The sequence below is a fragment of the Muntiacus reevesi genome, chromosome 21 (assembly GCF_963930625.1).
Source record: "Muntiacus reevesi chromosome 21, mMunRee1.1, whole genome shotgun sequence".
In the NCBI taxonomy this organism is placed as follows: Eukaryota; Metazoa; Chordata; class Mammalia; order Artiodactyla; family Cervidae; genus Muntiacus; species Muntiacus reevesi.
Window position 1 is genome coordinate 31575082 of NC_089269.1, and position 16938 is coordinate 31592019.

The 16938-nt window shown below is 38.0% G+C and overlaps 1 pseudogene; it reads left to right on the forward strand.

Moving 5' to 3' along the window:
* Positions 1 to 971: 971 nt before the first annotated feature.
* The window catches only part of LOC136152336 (elongation factor 1-beta pseudogene), a 47246-nt pseudogene continuing 31279 nt past the window's right edge, over positions 972 to 16938 (forward strand).

The window sequence follows — 16938 nt, forward strand, 5'->3', positions numbered from 1 at the left end:
AATATATGTCTGTAAGGACTTGTTCCTGAATGTTCATAAGCAGCTTTATTTTCAAAGTTTCCAAAAATGATAAACAACCAAGATGTCTGCTGCTGCTGTCTAATCACAGGTAAATATACACACAGATGTTAGTATATCATGCAATAAAATATGTCTATAGCAAAATAAAGAATCAGCTGTGAATGTAGCAAACACATAGAATTATTTCAAAAATATTATGCTGAGCAAAAGATAAGCACAGAAGATTACATATAGTTTCATTTATATGAATTCTAGAAAAGGCAAAGCTACTTTACTGCAAGAAATAAGTCATTGGCTGCCTGGAGCAAGGGATAAGAGAAATTGAATGAAAAGGATACATGGCTACTTTGAGGGCAGTGATGGAAGTATTCTTTGTCTTGATTTCGGTGGTGTATATGCTTTATACATTTGTTCAAACTCATCATACTGTACACTTAAAATGAGTGCATTTTATCATATGTAAATTATATTTCAATAAAACTTGAAGGGGGAAAATAAACAAACCTGGAGGTCTTTCTCCAAACTCTGTGATCATCTCATACATACCCTTTACTCATCTCAATTCCCAGAAAACTCCTACTCTTATCTCATGTGTTCCTGGTATAATATTTGCCCTTAGACCTTCTTCTCCGAGAAGTCACTCCCTGTCTCTAACCTGGCATCTCCTTGTTACCACCACTACACTTGAGCCCAGATCATTCTGGAAAGCAGGATATAGACTGCTCAACTTTGCCCTCTCAAAGTCTGAAATAGACTAAATAATAATTTTCTTATTTCGTTTTGACTAGACTTAACTCCAATTAAATGCTGAGTTCCAAAAAATAGCTGGAAGAGACAACAAGGCCTTCTTCAGTGAACAAGGCTCAATAATAGAAGAACACAACCAAAGGGGGAAGACTAGAGATCTCCTCAGGAAAACTGGAAACATCAAGGGAGCATTTTGCCCAAAGATGGGCACAATAAAGGATAAAAATGGTAGAGGCCTAGTAGAGATCAAGAAGAGATGGAAAGAATACATGGAAGAACTGTGTAAAAAAGATCTTAATGATCCGGATTACTATGAAGGTGTGGTTAGTCACCCAGAGCCAGACATTCTGGAGTGTGAACTCAAGTGGGCCTTAAGAAGCACTGTTGTTAAAAAAGCGAGTGTATATGATGAAATTCCAGCAGAACTATTCAAATCCCTAAAGGAGGATGCCACTGAGGTTTTGCATTCATTATGTCAGCAAATCTGGAAGGCCCAGCAGTGGCCACAGAACTGGAAAGGTCTATCCTCATCCCAATCCCCAAGAACAGAAGGGTAGTACCACAGAAAGTGCTGATCAGAGGACAGTTGAACCCACCTCCCGCACTAGTAAGGTCATGCTTACAATCTTGCACGCTGGGCTTCAACATTATGTGAACCAAGAACTTCCAGATGTCCAATCTGGGCTTATAAAAGGAAGAGGAACTAGAGATCAAATTGCCAACATTTGCTGGATTATAGAGAAAGCAAGGGAATTTCAGAAAAAAAAGCATCTATCTGGGTTTCATCAACTACACTAAAGCCTTTGACTGTGTGGATCATGACAAACCATGGAAAGCTCTTAGAGAGATGGGAATACCAGATCATCTTACCTGTCTTTTGAGAAACCTGTATGTGGGTCAAAAAGCAACAGTTGGAACCTTGTAGGGAACAACTCATTGGTTCAAGACTGAGAAATGAGCTGGACAGGGCTGTCTGCTGTCACCCTGTTTGTTTAACCTACATGCTAAGCACATGGTAAGAAATGCTAGGCTGGATGGGTCACAAGATGGAAACAAGAGAGGCAGGAGAAACATCAAAAACCTCAGACATGTGAATGATACCCCCCTTATCGCAGAGAAGGAAGAGGAACTAAATAGCCTCTTAATGAGGGTGAAGGAGGAGCGTGAAAGAGCCAACTTAAGACTAAATATTAAAAAATCTAAGATCATGGCATCTGGCCCTATTACTGTATGGCAAATAGAAGGGGAAAAGGTAGAAGTCGTGACAGATTTCCTCTTCTTGGGCTCCAAAATCACTGTGGACTTGACTGCAGTTCTGAAATCAGAAGACAATTGCTTCTTGGCAGGAAAGTGATGACAAACCTAGTCAGTGTGTTGAAAAGCAGAATCATTACTCTGCCGACAAAGGTGCATATAGTCAAGGCTGTGGTCTTCCCAGTGGTCATGTGTGGTTGTGAGAGCTATACCACAAAGAAGGCAGAATGCCAAGGAACTGATGCCTTTGAACTGTGGTGCTGGAGAAGACTCCTGAAAGTCCTTTGATAGCAAGATCAAACCAGTCAATCTTAAGGGAGATCAACCCTGAATATTCACTGGAAAGACTGATGCTAAAGCTAATGGTCCAGTATTTTGGTCATCTGATGCAAACAGACAACTCATTGGAAAAGGCTCTGATGCTGGGAAGATTGAGGGCAGAAGGAGGAGAGGGTGTCAGAGGATGAGATGCCTAGATGGATCACTGATGCAATGAACATGGACTTGGGCAAACTCCAGGAGATGATGAGGGACAGGGAGGGCCGGCGTGCTGCAGTCCACAGGGCTGCAAAGAGTTGGACACAGCTGAGCGACTGAACAACAACACATCTACAGGGCAAGAGACGTAATGATAATAACCAAGAATGGAGAAAGTAAGGTAACTATCAAAATTTTCACATACTACTAGAATATCCATTCTAAGGTTTATCTCAAATGATTCAAGTAAGCAGGATACTGAATATCTGCCTTCAGAATCAACCTACAAAACTAACAGTGCTCTAGATGTTAGAACAATTTAGATCAATATCTTGGAGTTTGTGGGATATCTGGTATGTTGCCAACTATGGTAAACTCTTGTTCTCTCCAATATCAGGTAATAGTAAAGACTTTAAATTACTTTAAGGTAAGGCATATCTGAAGTTAATGTCAGTTCTGTCACTTATGTGTATGACCTATAGGCAAGTAGCTTTGGATGTAAAATGACTGGGTTGCCTTCTTAAAAGAGAGCAAGATTATCACTAGCAAGATTATAGCCACTAGAATTCAGATTCTCTCTTACGTTCTTCCTATCACCTCCTATTCTTCTACTCATTGGAGACTTCCATGTCTTCACCCTGGAAGTCCTAACATAAATCTTGAAATCACATTACAGAAAAGCTGGCAACTATGCAATAGATGTTGAATTGATGAACAGGAGGTAAGGAAAGACAGAGTTTCTAAACAGGTGAATGATGAAAGCAAAACTTGATAAGATTTCCTTGCCAGAAATCAGAACTCTCTAAGAAGCACTCAATTTGATAAGGCTTCTAAGTATTTCTTTTCACATTTTGTTATTTAGAAAGGGGGAAGATAGAAAAGAACAATAGATGAGTCAAATTTATTGCTGCTGTATCTATCTATATATATATATATATGAGAAATAACAATAGTCATGGGACTTTCCTGGAGGTCCAGTGGTTAAGAATCTGCCTTCCACTGCAGGGGACACAGGTTTGATCCGTGGTTGGGGAACTAGGATCTTATATGCCACAGGGGAACTGAGCCCAAGCACCGCAACAAGAGAAGCCTATCTGTGCTGCAACTAGAGAAAGGCTACAGTAACTAAGACCTGTGTGAGCATGCTAAGTCCCGTCAGTCACGTCTGACTCTTTGCAACTCTATGGATTGTAGCCTGAAGTCTCCTCTGTCCATAGGATTCTCCAAGCAAGAATACTGGGGTGGGTTGACATGCCCTCCTCCAGGGGATCTTCCCAACCCAGGAATGGAACCCATGTCTCTCATGCCTCCTGCATTGCCAGGTGGTTTTTTTGTTTGTTTGCTTACCATCTGTGGCATTTGGGAAGCCCCAACTAAGACCTAATACAGCCAAAAAATTAAAAGAAATAGCAATAGTCATATAATCCCTTATCTGAAAATCTTTGGGGCTTCCCCAGTTTTTAAAACTCAAAGCCTGAATTCCATTGTCTAACATTCACGTCTTTTCACACTCTCATCTGAGCCTATTTTCCTCGATGTGCCTTGTGCTCCACTAAAGTTAAAATGCTCATTGTGTCTCATAAATATCCCATGGTTTTCCATCTCTGACATCATAATATTCTAAGATGAATCTTATCTTTTCGAATGTGTTTTTCCTCCATCAAACCTTGTAAAGTAAATTCTTCCTTTCTTTCAGGTGCAATTCAAATGTCAGTTCCTCCCTAAGTCTTCCCACCACTTCATAAAACCAAAAGTCTCTACTTTTCCCTTAGGATTTCCACCACTTTTTGCACATTTATTGTTCTAGTCCATGGATTTGTCTCTTCCTTGTGAATATCCTTTCAGTCCTTATGCAAATAATAATTGATGGGTGAACGAATGAATAAAGATCTCATAGTTCTAAATAGTCATTTTGCTGCGAACCTTCTGATGTCAAACCTTTATAACATGTACCCCACTTCTCTTTTTTAACTTAAGCTGCTCACCACCATCCAGCCTATTGATCATCCATTATGTATAGATGGTGGCGGTTTAGTCGCTAAGTCATGTCTGACTCTTTGACCCCATGGACTGTAGCCCACCAGGCTCCTCTGTCCATGAGATTCTCCAGACAAGAATACTGGAGTGGGTAACCATCTCCTTCTCCAGGGGATCTTCCCAACCCAGAAATTGAACCCAGGTCTCCTGCGTTGCAGGCAGATTCTTTCCCAGCTGAGCTCTAAGGGAAGCCCTTATGTAGAGATAGAAGGCACATACACTTACCGATAGTCTTCATGTTTGAAAATTATGTCCCTCATTATTTTCATATGTGTAAAATGATGGATGCCACCCACCCTTTTTTAGAAGGGAGTTTTAGGGGACAGCCTGTCCTATGGTTGGGAGTCATGACATATTTTCTACATGACCATTTCACAGTTTATATAGTGTACTAATCAGCTTGAGTCGAAGAGCTGGCCCACTGGAAAGCACCCTGATTCTGGGAAAGACTGAGGGCAGGAGAAGGGGATGAAAGAGAATGAGACAGTTGGATGGCATCACCAAATCAACAGATATGAGTGTAAGCAGACTCCAGCAGACAGTGAAGAATAGGTACACCTGTCATGCTGCAGTCCATGGGGTCGCGAAGAGTCAGACATAACTTAGTGAGTGAACAACAACAACATCAATCAGCTATCATTATAGGAAGAAAACAATTCTAAATCTAAACAGTTTGCAACAATAAACACACATTCCTCATTCACAGGTCTGAGTTACTACAACTCTGCTCAACTCTCTTCCATGTATCTTATTCTAGGATTCAGGTTTATGAAAAGTTATTTCTGCAAGTGTGCAAAGTCACCTGGTCAAGCTTACCAGTGACGTGGGAAGTATATTCTGCCTAGTAGAAGGCACTGGCAGTCACAAGGCAAAAGGAATGGATGTATACCTTTTCAGGATGGAGCACATGGTTGGAAACAGTAATAAAAACCACCCCATATGATTAATTAAGCTGAAAGAGTGTCCCTACTCTTCAGAGCAAGGCTACACTCTTTCCTGCTACTGTCCTCAAGCCATCCACAGCTTATGGCAGTGGATAAAGAAATCATCGCTCCATTCATATATTTGTATAAACACAAGCTCAACTTCAAAATGCAGGCTAAAAAACATATGGAAAGAGAAAATAAGGCAGTTCCTGGAAAGAGACCTTGGGGTTGTGACTTGCCTGCCATTCATCAGATGCCCAGAATGAACCATACAAAAAAAAAAATAAATAAATCTGGTCAAAACAGGAGTAAGCCTAAATACTCTTTCATTCATCTGTCTGAGTGAAAAATATATGCAATTTAAATGAAACAAAATTCCTCCAGCCAAGGATGACTGTTTAATAAGCCACTAATTGATATGTTAAGCTTTCTATTTTCATCAAGTCTTCAAATCTTATTATACATGTCAGCTGGTCACAGAGATAATCCAGCTGTGACCTTCCTTTAACAGTCTATTGGAAATGATCCCAGTTTTAGCCAATTCCGCTTTTGTTCACAAAAGAGAGGTGAGGAGTCCTAAACTGAAATAATTGTTTTCCATCCAGCCTTGGATGCAGATGAATAGCTATGTAAGCATGAACTCTAGAGGTGAGATGATATAAAATGACTTCTACTACCTTATATAAATTTCCTCCTCATTTCCTTGTATAAATTTCCTCCTCATTTCCTTATATAAATGAGGCCTCCTTTCAACCTGCATTGTAGAGAGATTCAGAACCTGAAAGGGCTGTCTAAGCAGACTAAAGCGCTCTGTGGAGAAAGCCATGGGAAAAAATAAGCAAATGTCTGCTAAGACCAGAACCTTTGCTGTGTTACCAAGTGATCAATAAGGTAAGGACTTATGGAATTTACAGGCTAGTCTCACAGACATCACCATCTAGGGCAGGGGATACAGGTCAAAAGCCTTGGGTAAAACAGGGTAGCAACTCTCTCTGTCACCAAGCAAGGGGGATAACTTTTCCTTGTTCTGCAAAATGGCTCCCCACAGTTCCTGCCTCCTGCTACTCACAATCCTGTAATGAATTGAGTCTCCCCTCACTTCATACCAGAGCTGGTGAAAGTGAAAGTGAAGTCGCTCAGTCGTGTCCGACTCTTTGCGACCCGTGGATCCACCAGGCTCCTCCATCCATGGGATTCTCCAGGCAAGAAAACTGGAGTGGGTTGCCATTTCCTTCTCCAGGGGATCTTCCCGACCCAGGGATCAAACCCAGGTCTCCCGCCTTGCAGGCAGACGCTTTAACCTCTGAGCCACCAGAGTTGGTACGTATAAGCAACCGAATACAGTAAAAGTGATGGTTTGTCCTTGGCAAGACTGAGTTATAAAATCCTGTGGCCCTCTCTCTCTCTTGCATTACTCTCTATAGGGAAAGCCAGATTTTGTGTTGTGAGCTGCCCCTTAGGGAAGCTAATATGACTGGGAACGGAGGAGGCCGCTGGCCAACAGCCAGAGAAGAGGTGGCTGTCTCACTGCAACAGCCTACGAGCAAGTGAGGCCTCTCAGCAGCATGTGAGTGATATCAGAAGCAGACTTCATGCCAGTCAAGCCTTTGGATGAGGCGGCAGCCCCAGCCAACAGCTTGACTGCAAGTACATGAGAGACGGAAGCCAGAACCACCCACTAAGTCACTCCCCAAATCTGTGAAATAATAAATGTGTGTTCTTCTAAGCTACTAAGTTTTGGAGTCATTGTTATGTAGCAGTAGATAATAACGCTTAATATGCCCCAACTTTTGAAGTATGTCTGTTGGGTCTTTAAAAGACAAAGAAAAAAAAATGAACCTGTTATTTTGTTTCTTACTTGTTTCTATTTTTTTCTTACCATTAAATTAATATCAATATATTATGATACATGCCTTCTAATTTCTAAAAGCCCTAGAAATCTTAAATTTTATATATATATATATATATATATATATATATATATATATCTCAAAGTTAGCATCTGTCAGTACAGAATTTCCCTTTGTACAGTGGGAGGTTAGGATTCTTTTTCCAGTTGTAATTCACTTTGCTGGCAATGAGCAATACAACATGAAATGATAAGATTCTGTCCTCATTGTTTCTGTTAGGTTAACACAACAGACACCAAGCTTTTCCAATCTTTTAATAATTGTAATAAAGAAAAATCTAGTGTAATATTTATATAATCACTATATGTTACTTATCAGCATTATTTCAACACTAATTATGCTAACTTTTTAAAGTAAAGAGTTCTCATTAAATACATTTCATTGAGAGATCCTTGTTTTAAAAAAAGACAACAAAACTGAAAGTAAAATGGAAAAGAAACAGAAAATAAAATATTTTTAGTTGTTACTAAGACAACTTAAAATTTCACTTATAGCCTTGGCACAATCCAACCTTAATGTTAACTAAAATTTGAGGATTAAACTTTATGTGTATAGTACAAGATAGTTTGAATATATATTTTCTCTGACTATACTGACCTAACTAGCCACTTGCCAGATTTTTTTTTTTTCATTTATTTTTATTAGTTGGAGGCTAATTACTTTACAATATTGTAGTGGTTTTTGCCATACACTGACATGAATCAGCCATGGACTTACATGTATTCCCCATCCCGATCCCCCCTCCCGTATCCCTTCCCGCCCCATCCCTCTGGGTCTTCCCAGGGCACCAGGCCTGAGCACTTGTCTCATGCATCCAACCTGGGCTGGTGATCTGTTTCACCCTTGATAGTATACTTGTTTCAATGCTATTCTCTCTGAACATCCCGCCCTCACCTTCTCCCACAGAGTCCAAAAGTCTGTTCTGTACATCTGTGTTTCTTTTTCTGTTTTGCATATAGGGTTATCGCTACCATCTTTTTAAATTCCATATATATGTGTTAATATACTGTATTGGTCTTTATCTTTCTGGCTTACTTCACTCTGTATAATGGGCTCCAGTTTCATCCATCTCATTAGAACTGATTCAAATGAATTCTTTTTAATGGCTGAGGAGTATTCCATGGTGTATATGTACCACAGCTTCCTTATCCATTTGTCTGCTGATGGGCATCTAGGTTGTTTCCATGTCCTCACTTGCCAGATTTTATTAAATTGTTTGAGTAATAGTAAAATAAAAGCTAACATACACTGCATATTAATAATATACCAATTTTGTGCACCTGACGTACTTGGGCAAAGGTTTTATCATTATAAACCAAAGAAAGCTGAAGCTTTTAAAATTAAAACTAAATTTTCCATAATTCTTATGTTAGTGAGTGGCAGAAAATTAACACCCAAACTGTTTTTCTCTAGAAACCTAGTTTTACAAGGGTGTAGTGTGGTTTTCTACCACCTGACTGAGAATCTGCTTTCTTTATTCTTCATTATCATTCTTTCATTTAAACTACTATAACACTAAGTACAGTTTTGCCAGATAACAGGGAACCAATGCTGCTGCTGATAGTTTCACATACTGAGTCCTTAATCTGCTCCTTAATATGTTCCTAGTACCTAATATTTGCTCTACAAGTATTTCTTCTGTTAATCCTTACAATGATTATGATAAAATATATAAGGCATGATAGCAATGCCCATTTTACAGAAGGAGAAAATGAGGCACAGCCATCTTTTATTGTTTAATGTCAAAAGGAAAAAAAATCCCTGTAATGAAGCCCCAAATCTGCCCCCCAAATCCTATAATTTTATGAATAGCTAAAGTCACATAATTTCCTTGTTTATAAAGCAGTTAAATGAGAAACTTTAAAAAAATTGTATTAGCCCATACAAATATGTCTTATCTAACTGTAAGAATCTTGAAGTCTAGAGCTATATTTGATTATCCATTTTCTCATTAACTGCAAAAATAGAAGCAGCTCAACAAATGCTATAGAATGCCTATGAGCTCTCAGTTAAAAGGAAATAAAAATGCTTGCCTCCATATCAGAAGCTTGCATCAATCACAAGCCCTCTTTTCTGATGTTCTTGAACATATAGATGTCTCCTATGATATCCTGACTCCTATGAACAATATTAGGAGACTTCCCCAGTGGCTCAGACAGTAAAGCGTCTGCCTACAATGCAGGAGACCTGGGTAGGATCCCTGGGTCGGGAAGATGCCCTGTCAAAGGAAATGGCAACCCATGCCATATTATTACCTGGAAAATCACATGGGCAGAGGAGCCTGATAAGCTACAGTCCATGGGGCTGCAAAGAGTTGGACACGATGGAGCGACCTCACTTTATGAAAAATATTGAGTAAGACAAGGTTGTGATCCATGTGATCTGTTTGATTAGCTTTTGTGATTGAGGTTTTCATTCTGTCTGCCCTCTGGTGGATAAAGATAAGACATTTCTGGAATCTTCCTGATGGGAGAGACTGTGTGGGAGATTCTGGGTCTTGTTCTGATGGGCCAGGCCATGCTCAGTAAATCTTTAATCCAATTTTCTGTTGATGGATGGGGCTGTGTTCCCTCCCTGTTGTTTGGCCTGAGGCCAAACTATGATAGGGGTAATGGTAATACCCCTTCAAAAGGACTTAGGCACACACTGCTGTATTCAGTGCCTTTGACCCCACAGCAGGTCACTGTGGACCCACGCCTCTGCCGGAGACTCCTGTACACACATAGGTAAGTCTGGATCAGTTTCTTGCAGAGATACTGCTCTTTTCTCCTGGCTCCTGGTGCACACAAGGTTTTGTTTGTGCTCTCCAAGAGTCTGTTTCCCCAATCCTATGGAAGTTCTGTAATCAAGACCATCCCTAAGAAAAAGAAATGCAAAAAGGCAAAATGGTTGTCAGAGGAGGCCTCACAACTAGCTGTGAAAAGAAGAGAAGCTAAAGGCAAAGGAGAAAAGGAAAGACATACCCATCTGAATGCAGAGTTCCAGAGAATAGCCAGGAGAGAAAAGAAAGCCTTCCTCGGTGATCAATGCAAAGAAATAGAGGAAAAACATAGAATGGGAAAGACTAGAGATCTCTTCAAGAAAATTAGAGATATCAAGGGGACATTTCCTGCAAGGATGGGCACAATAAATTGTTGGGACAGAAAAGATGGGACAGAAATGATATGGATCTTACAGAAGCAGAAAATATTAAGAAGAGGTGACAAGAGTGTACAGAAGAACTATATAAAAAAGATCGTCATGACCCAGATAACCATGATGGTGTTATCACTCACCTAGGGCCAGACATCCTAGAATGGAAAGTCAAATGGGCCTCAGGAAGGATCACTATAAACAAAGCTAGTGGAGGTGATGAAATTCCAGTTGAGCTTTGATGATGCTGTGAAAATGCTGCATTCACTATGCAAGCAAATATGGAAAACTCAGCAGTGGCCACAGGACTGCAAAATGTCAGTTTTCATTCCAATGCCAAAGAAAGGCAATGCCAAAGAATGTTCAAACTATTGCAAAATTGCACTCATCTCACACGTTAGCAAAGTAATGCTCAAAATTCTCCAAGTGAGGCTTCAACAGTACATGAACTGAGAACTTCCAGAGATCAAATTGCCAACATCTGTTGGATCACCAAAAAAGAAAGAAAGTTAGGGAAAAACATCTACTTCTGCTTTATTGACTACACTAAAACCTTTGACTGTGTCTATCACAACAAATTGTGAAAAATTATTCAAGAGATAGGAATACCAGACCACCTTATCTACCTTCTGAGAAATTTGTATGCAGGTCAAGAAGCAACCAGACATGGAGCAACAGATGGGTTCCATATTGGGAAAGGAGTACGTAAAGGCTATATATTGTCACTCTGCTTATGTAACTTATATGCAGAGTATATCATGTGAAACGCTGGGCTAGAGGAAGCACAAGCTGGAATCAAGATTGCCAGGAGAAATATCAGTAACCTCAGATATGCAATGACACCACCCTTTTGGTAGAAAGCGAAGAGGCGCTAAAGAGCCTCTTGATGAAAGTGAAAGAGGAGAGTGAAAAAGTTGGCTTAAAACTCAGCATTCAAAAAATGAAAATCGTGGTATCCAGTCCCACCACTTCATGGCAAATAGATGGGAAAACAGTGGAAACAGTGAGAGACTTTATTTTGGGGGGCTCCAAAATCACTGCAGATGATGACTGAATCCATGGAATTAAAAGATGCTTGCTCCTTGGAAGAAAAGCTATAACCAATCTAGATAGCATATTAAAAAGGAGAGACATAAATTTGCCGACAAAGGTCCGTCTAGTCAAAGCTATGGTTTTTCCAGTAGTTGTGTATGAATGTGAGAGTTGGACCATAAAGAAAGCTAAGCACTGAAGAATTGATGCTTTTGAACTGTGGTGTTGCAGAAGACTCTTGAGAGTCCCTTGGACTGCAAGGAGATCCAACCAGTCCATCCTAAAGGGATCAGTCCTGGGTGTTTATTGGAAGGACTGATGCTGAAGGTGAAACTTCAATACTTTGGCCACCTGATGGTTATCTGACTTATTGGAAAAGACCCTGGTGCTGAGAAAGATTGAAGGCAGGAGGAGAAGGGGATGACACAGAATGAGATGGTTGGATGGCATCACCGACTAGATGGACACAAGTTTGAGTAAGCTCTGGAAATTGGTAATGGTCAGGGAAGCCTGACCTGCTGCAGTTCATGAGTTCACAGAGTTGGACATGACTGATCAACTGAACTGAACTGATGGGCAATGTTTCTTTCAACATAGTAATGCATCTTCTTACTGCTTTATTGCTGTGTATAATTAAAATCCAAGAAATTTGTGTAATTTTCTATTAAAAGTCAGAATGCCTTTTAAATGGGTTTTTGGCTCCTGGGTGCTAAATATTTTCATTATTATTTATTTAATTTTGTGTCTAAACCTATTTTTTTAACTATCAAAACCAAATTCTGCAGAGCAATCTATTATCTTACAGGTTATTAGGTTAAATGATTAAATGCTTTTCTAAACATTGAATAAACAACATTGTAAAATAAACTGCCAGTGTCAATCTGCCATATAATTTCTTCATAACAGTTAGGGTTAATTAGCAAGAATCCCATTCTTCTAAATCAAAATAGGTTTAACCTAACAAAGAATGGATCAATTACTAGATGTAACACAAGAACATGAATCTAAATGATACATTTTAATATTTGGCAAGATGTCAAAAAATCAAGGTCACCAAACATGACAAAGACCAATTACAAGTTTCAAATGTAAAATATATATAACTGAAGAAGTGAAAAAGTTCTCTTGTATAATTGCTCAGATATTTGATCCAAACCTTTCAGAGCCAGTTCAACGAATATTTCTCTATTATGACATGTATTTCTGAGTAACAACCAGGATTAAAAATGGAATATTAAAATGTCTATCTTTATAGAAGGTCCTCAATAAATGATGACTAATCTCAAAAATATAACAATAAATACTTAATAATTTCAATGACAAAAATAGCAACAGTGTTAAGTATCTGTTAAAAAGATAATGAGATATACATACTTAATATTTTAATGATATATAAGCTTTTGCATCTGTTTAAAAAATGCTCCCAAAATCTGAAAACTAACAATATTTATTATATAACTCATGCAAAATTCCAAGCAATTTAATGCATTATTTCACTAATTTACATGTACAATAACCATGTACAGTACAACTATTCCCATCAAATATATCTGACAACTTGATTTTTACTGATTCTCCAAAATTGTTTATATGCCTTAGCTATGCCTGGAACATCTTTGCCTCCATCAAACCTCATGATGTAAATCCTTCAATATCCAATTCAAATGTCACTCTTTCCATGAGTCTGACTTCCCATCACCTCCTGAAACCAGAAGTCTCTACTCTTTCCTCAGAATTCCCAACATCCTTTGTACATTACCCACTGTAAAATCCAAGAATCTGCCTTGTGTATATTAATATCTTTTTCATTCTCATGGGAAAAGAATTGATGGGTGAATGAATGAGTGAAGATAAATGGTTCTTCTAAATAAGGCACCTGACTATGAATGTCAATGTCTAATGTCAGATCCTTATAATAGATTATCATGTACCACACTTCTCTTCTTGAACTTAAGCTGAGCATATATTAAAATTAAGAAAAAACATACATGAGATTTAGATAATAAAGCATTACAAAAAATCCCACCATAAAAATTTCCCAGTAAAGCTTAAACCCTCAAAATGATCAATCACATGCTCTAGAAAATTAGCTGTCTACTTGAACATAATTTATCATTTTATTAACAAAGATCATAAAATCTAGACACTCAAGAATGTTAGCTCAATAATGTCCACCATCTAATTAAAAATTACTAGATATTGTAAAGAAGATGAATCTGGAGAAGTAAATGGCAATCCACTCCAGAATTCTTACCTAGAGACCCACAGAGAGAGGACTGCAGGCTACACTCCATAGGGTCGCACGAATTCATACATGACTGAAGCAATTTAGCATGCATGCAAAGAAGACAAAAACAAGAAAAATAAGTAAATAGGCCCAGATGCCAAAAAGGGGGGAAAAAAAAGTTGTAATACCAGACGCTGTAAAGCAGTGATTCAAAATATATTGACATATTTAAAGTAAAGCATACACATAATAGGGAAATAGATAATCTCAATAGAGAATAGGAAATATGCTATAGAATCTGTTTAGCAGATTAGATATTGGGAGAGAAAAGATTCGTCAACTTAAAATCAGAACACTAGAAAATATCTAAATAAAAGCAGCAGAATTATTAGGTTGGTGCAATTATTAGGCAACATAATTGCAGTTTTGGACAGTGAATATTAAATCATTATAACTAGATTCAAAAACATCTTTATTAATCAAAATATAAACCATTACAATCAACACATTTTTTCCAATGAGAAGTAAGTTGGTTTACTCTTGTAGCATAAAAATCTATGCTTTGGGATTTGACAAACTCTTGGAAAGCATTTTCTGCTTCCTGCTGGTTGTAGAAACATTTTCCCTGCAAAAAGTTGTTTAGATGCTTCAAGAAGTGGTGGTTGGTGAGAGGTCAGGTGAATAAGGTGAATGAGGCAAAACTTTGTAGCTCAATTCATTCAACTACTGAGGCATTTGTTGTGCCACACAATTGGGTGTTGTCCTGGAGAAGAGTTGCTCTTTCTGTTGACCAGGGCAGGCAGCAGGCAGTTCTCAGTGCATCTCATCAACTTATTGCAGAGCATACTTCTCAGATGTTAGTGGTTTTACTGGGATTCAGAAAGCTATAGTGGATCAGATGGGCAGCAGACCACCAAACAGTGACCATGACATTTTTCTGGTGCAAGTTTGGCTTTGGGAAGTGCTTTAAAGTTTCTTCATGGTCTAACCATTGAGCAGGTCATCTCTGCTTGTTGTAGAAAATCTACTTTTCATTGCATGTCACAATCTTATCAAGAAATGGATCACTGTTGTTGTGTAGGATGAGAAAAGACAACACTTCAAAATGATGACTTTTTTGATCTGTGTTCAGCTCTTGAGGCACCTACTTATTGAACTTTCTAATTTGCTTCAAATGCCGAAGGACTGTAGAATGATCAATGTTGAGTTCTTCAGCAACTTCTTGCATAGTTGTAAGAGGATCAGTTTTGATGTCCTCTCAAGTGTTCATTGTCAACTTCCAATGGCCAGCCTCTACACTCCTCACCTTCAAGGCTCTCACCTCCTTTGCAAAATCTCTTGAATCACCACTACACTGTATGTTCATTAGCAGTTTCCTGGGCCAAATGCATTGATGAGTTGCAAGTTTCTTTCTGCTGCTTTACAACCCATTTTGAACAGGAATAAGAAAATTGCTCAAATTTGCTTTTTGTCTAGCATCATTTCCTTAGTCTAAAATAAATATAAAATAAATAGCAAGTAATAAGTCATTGACTTCCCAGGTTGTGCTAGTGGTAAAGAACCTGTCTGCCAGTGCAGGAGACATAAGAGACACACGTTAGATCCTTGGGTCAAGAAGATCCCCTGGAGGAGGGCATGGCAAACCACTCCAGTATTCTTGCCTGAAAAATCCCCATGGAAGATCCTGCTGGGCTACAGCCCATAGGGTCACAAAAACATTAGAAAAAACATGAGAAATGTACCTTAAAATGAAATATACCATAACCACATTTATTTAAGAATGTACTCCAATATCAAATGGCAAAATTCAACAGTGCAAAATCACAGTTACTTTTGCACCAACTTAATATTAGAATAATTGCACAGGGAATTCTTTTACACCATGATTAATATGTTAGGGGATCTGGTGTAAAAGGCAGAAAACATTAACAAACAGATAGGAATTTCAGCATAAAAATAGAAAATATAAAAGTTTGAAAGAACTCTAAAAATAAAAATCAGTGATACTGGTAAGAAAAAAATGACTTATTAGTAGACTTGACATAGTCAAGAAAAGAATCATTGAGTCTACAGATGAGTGAATAGAAATTATACAAGTTAAAACACAAAGACTTTGTTTAAAAAGAGGGAAAAAGAAAAAAAAAAACAGAATAGAATATCAAAAAGCAGAGATTAAAACATCAAATAATCTACCATAAGCATAACTGGAATTCCAGAAGGAGAATACAGAGAAAAAGGAGCAAGGAAAAATAAATGCCCAAACATAGGCATATCAAATTCAAATGGCTGAACATTAAAGACAAAGAGAAGATATTGAAGACAGCCAGAAAATGAAATACAAATTATATACAAAGAAAAGTAAGAAAGTAGAGCAGAAGATTTAATAGAAACTAGGCAAGCCAGACTAGAGTGACTGAAGGAAAATAACTGTAATGCCAGAAAAAAGATTAATCCAAAGTATTCATCAAATTTATTTTCAGGACAGCAATGGAGAAACAGACACAGAAGACAGACCTAAGGACATGGAGGGAGGGAGGAGCAAGGGAGTGAGATGTATAGAGAGAGTACCATGGAAATTTATAATATCATATGTGAAATAGATAGTCAATGGGAATTTGCTATATGACTCAAGGAACTCAAACACAGGCTCTGTGACAACCTAGAAGGGTGGGATGGGAAGGGAGATGGGAGGGAGGTTCAGGAAGGAGGAGTCATGGGTATACCTATGGCTGATTGTTGATGTATGACAGAAAACCACAAAATCCTGTAAAGCAAATATCCTTCAATTAAAAAAAACAAGTGGCAAAAAAATTCATCAAAAATATTCTTATTTCAAAAATACCCTTATTTCAAAAATATGGATAAGTATCTTCTTCAAATTAAACAGAATTGAGAGAATTCATTACTAACAGACCTGAACTGAACTACAAGAAATGTTAAAAGAAGTTCTTCAGCAAAAAAAAAAAAAAAAAAAAAAATTAAAAACTGACAAAAGAAAAATTAGGGTTCATAGAAAGAAAAAATAAATATTGCTGGATATGGTTGAAATAAAGGTAAATAGAAAATATATTTTAATTTCACTAAAAATATTAACTGATTATCTAAAGCACGAATCATCAAACTTTTTCTTTAAAGCAGCAGATAGTAAATACTTAATATTTTCATCTTTGTGGGT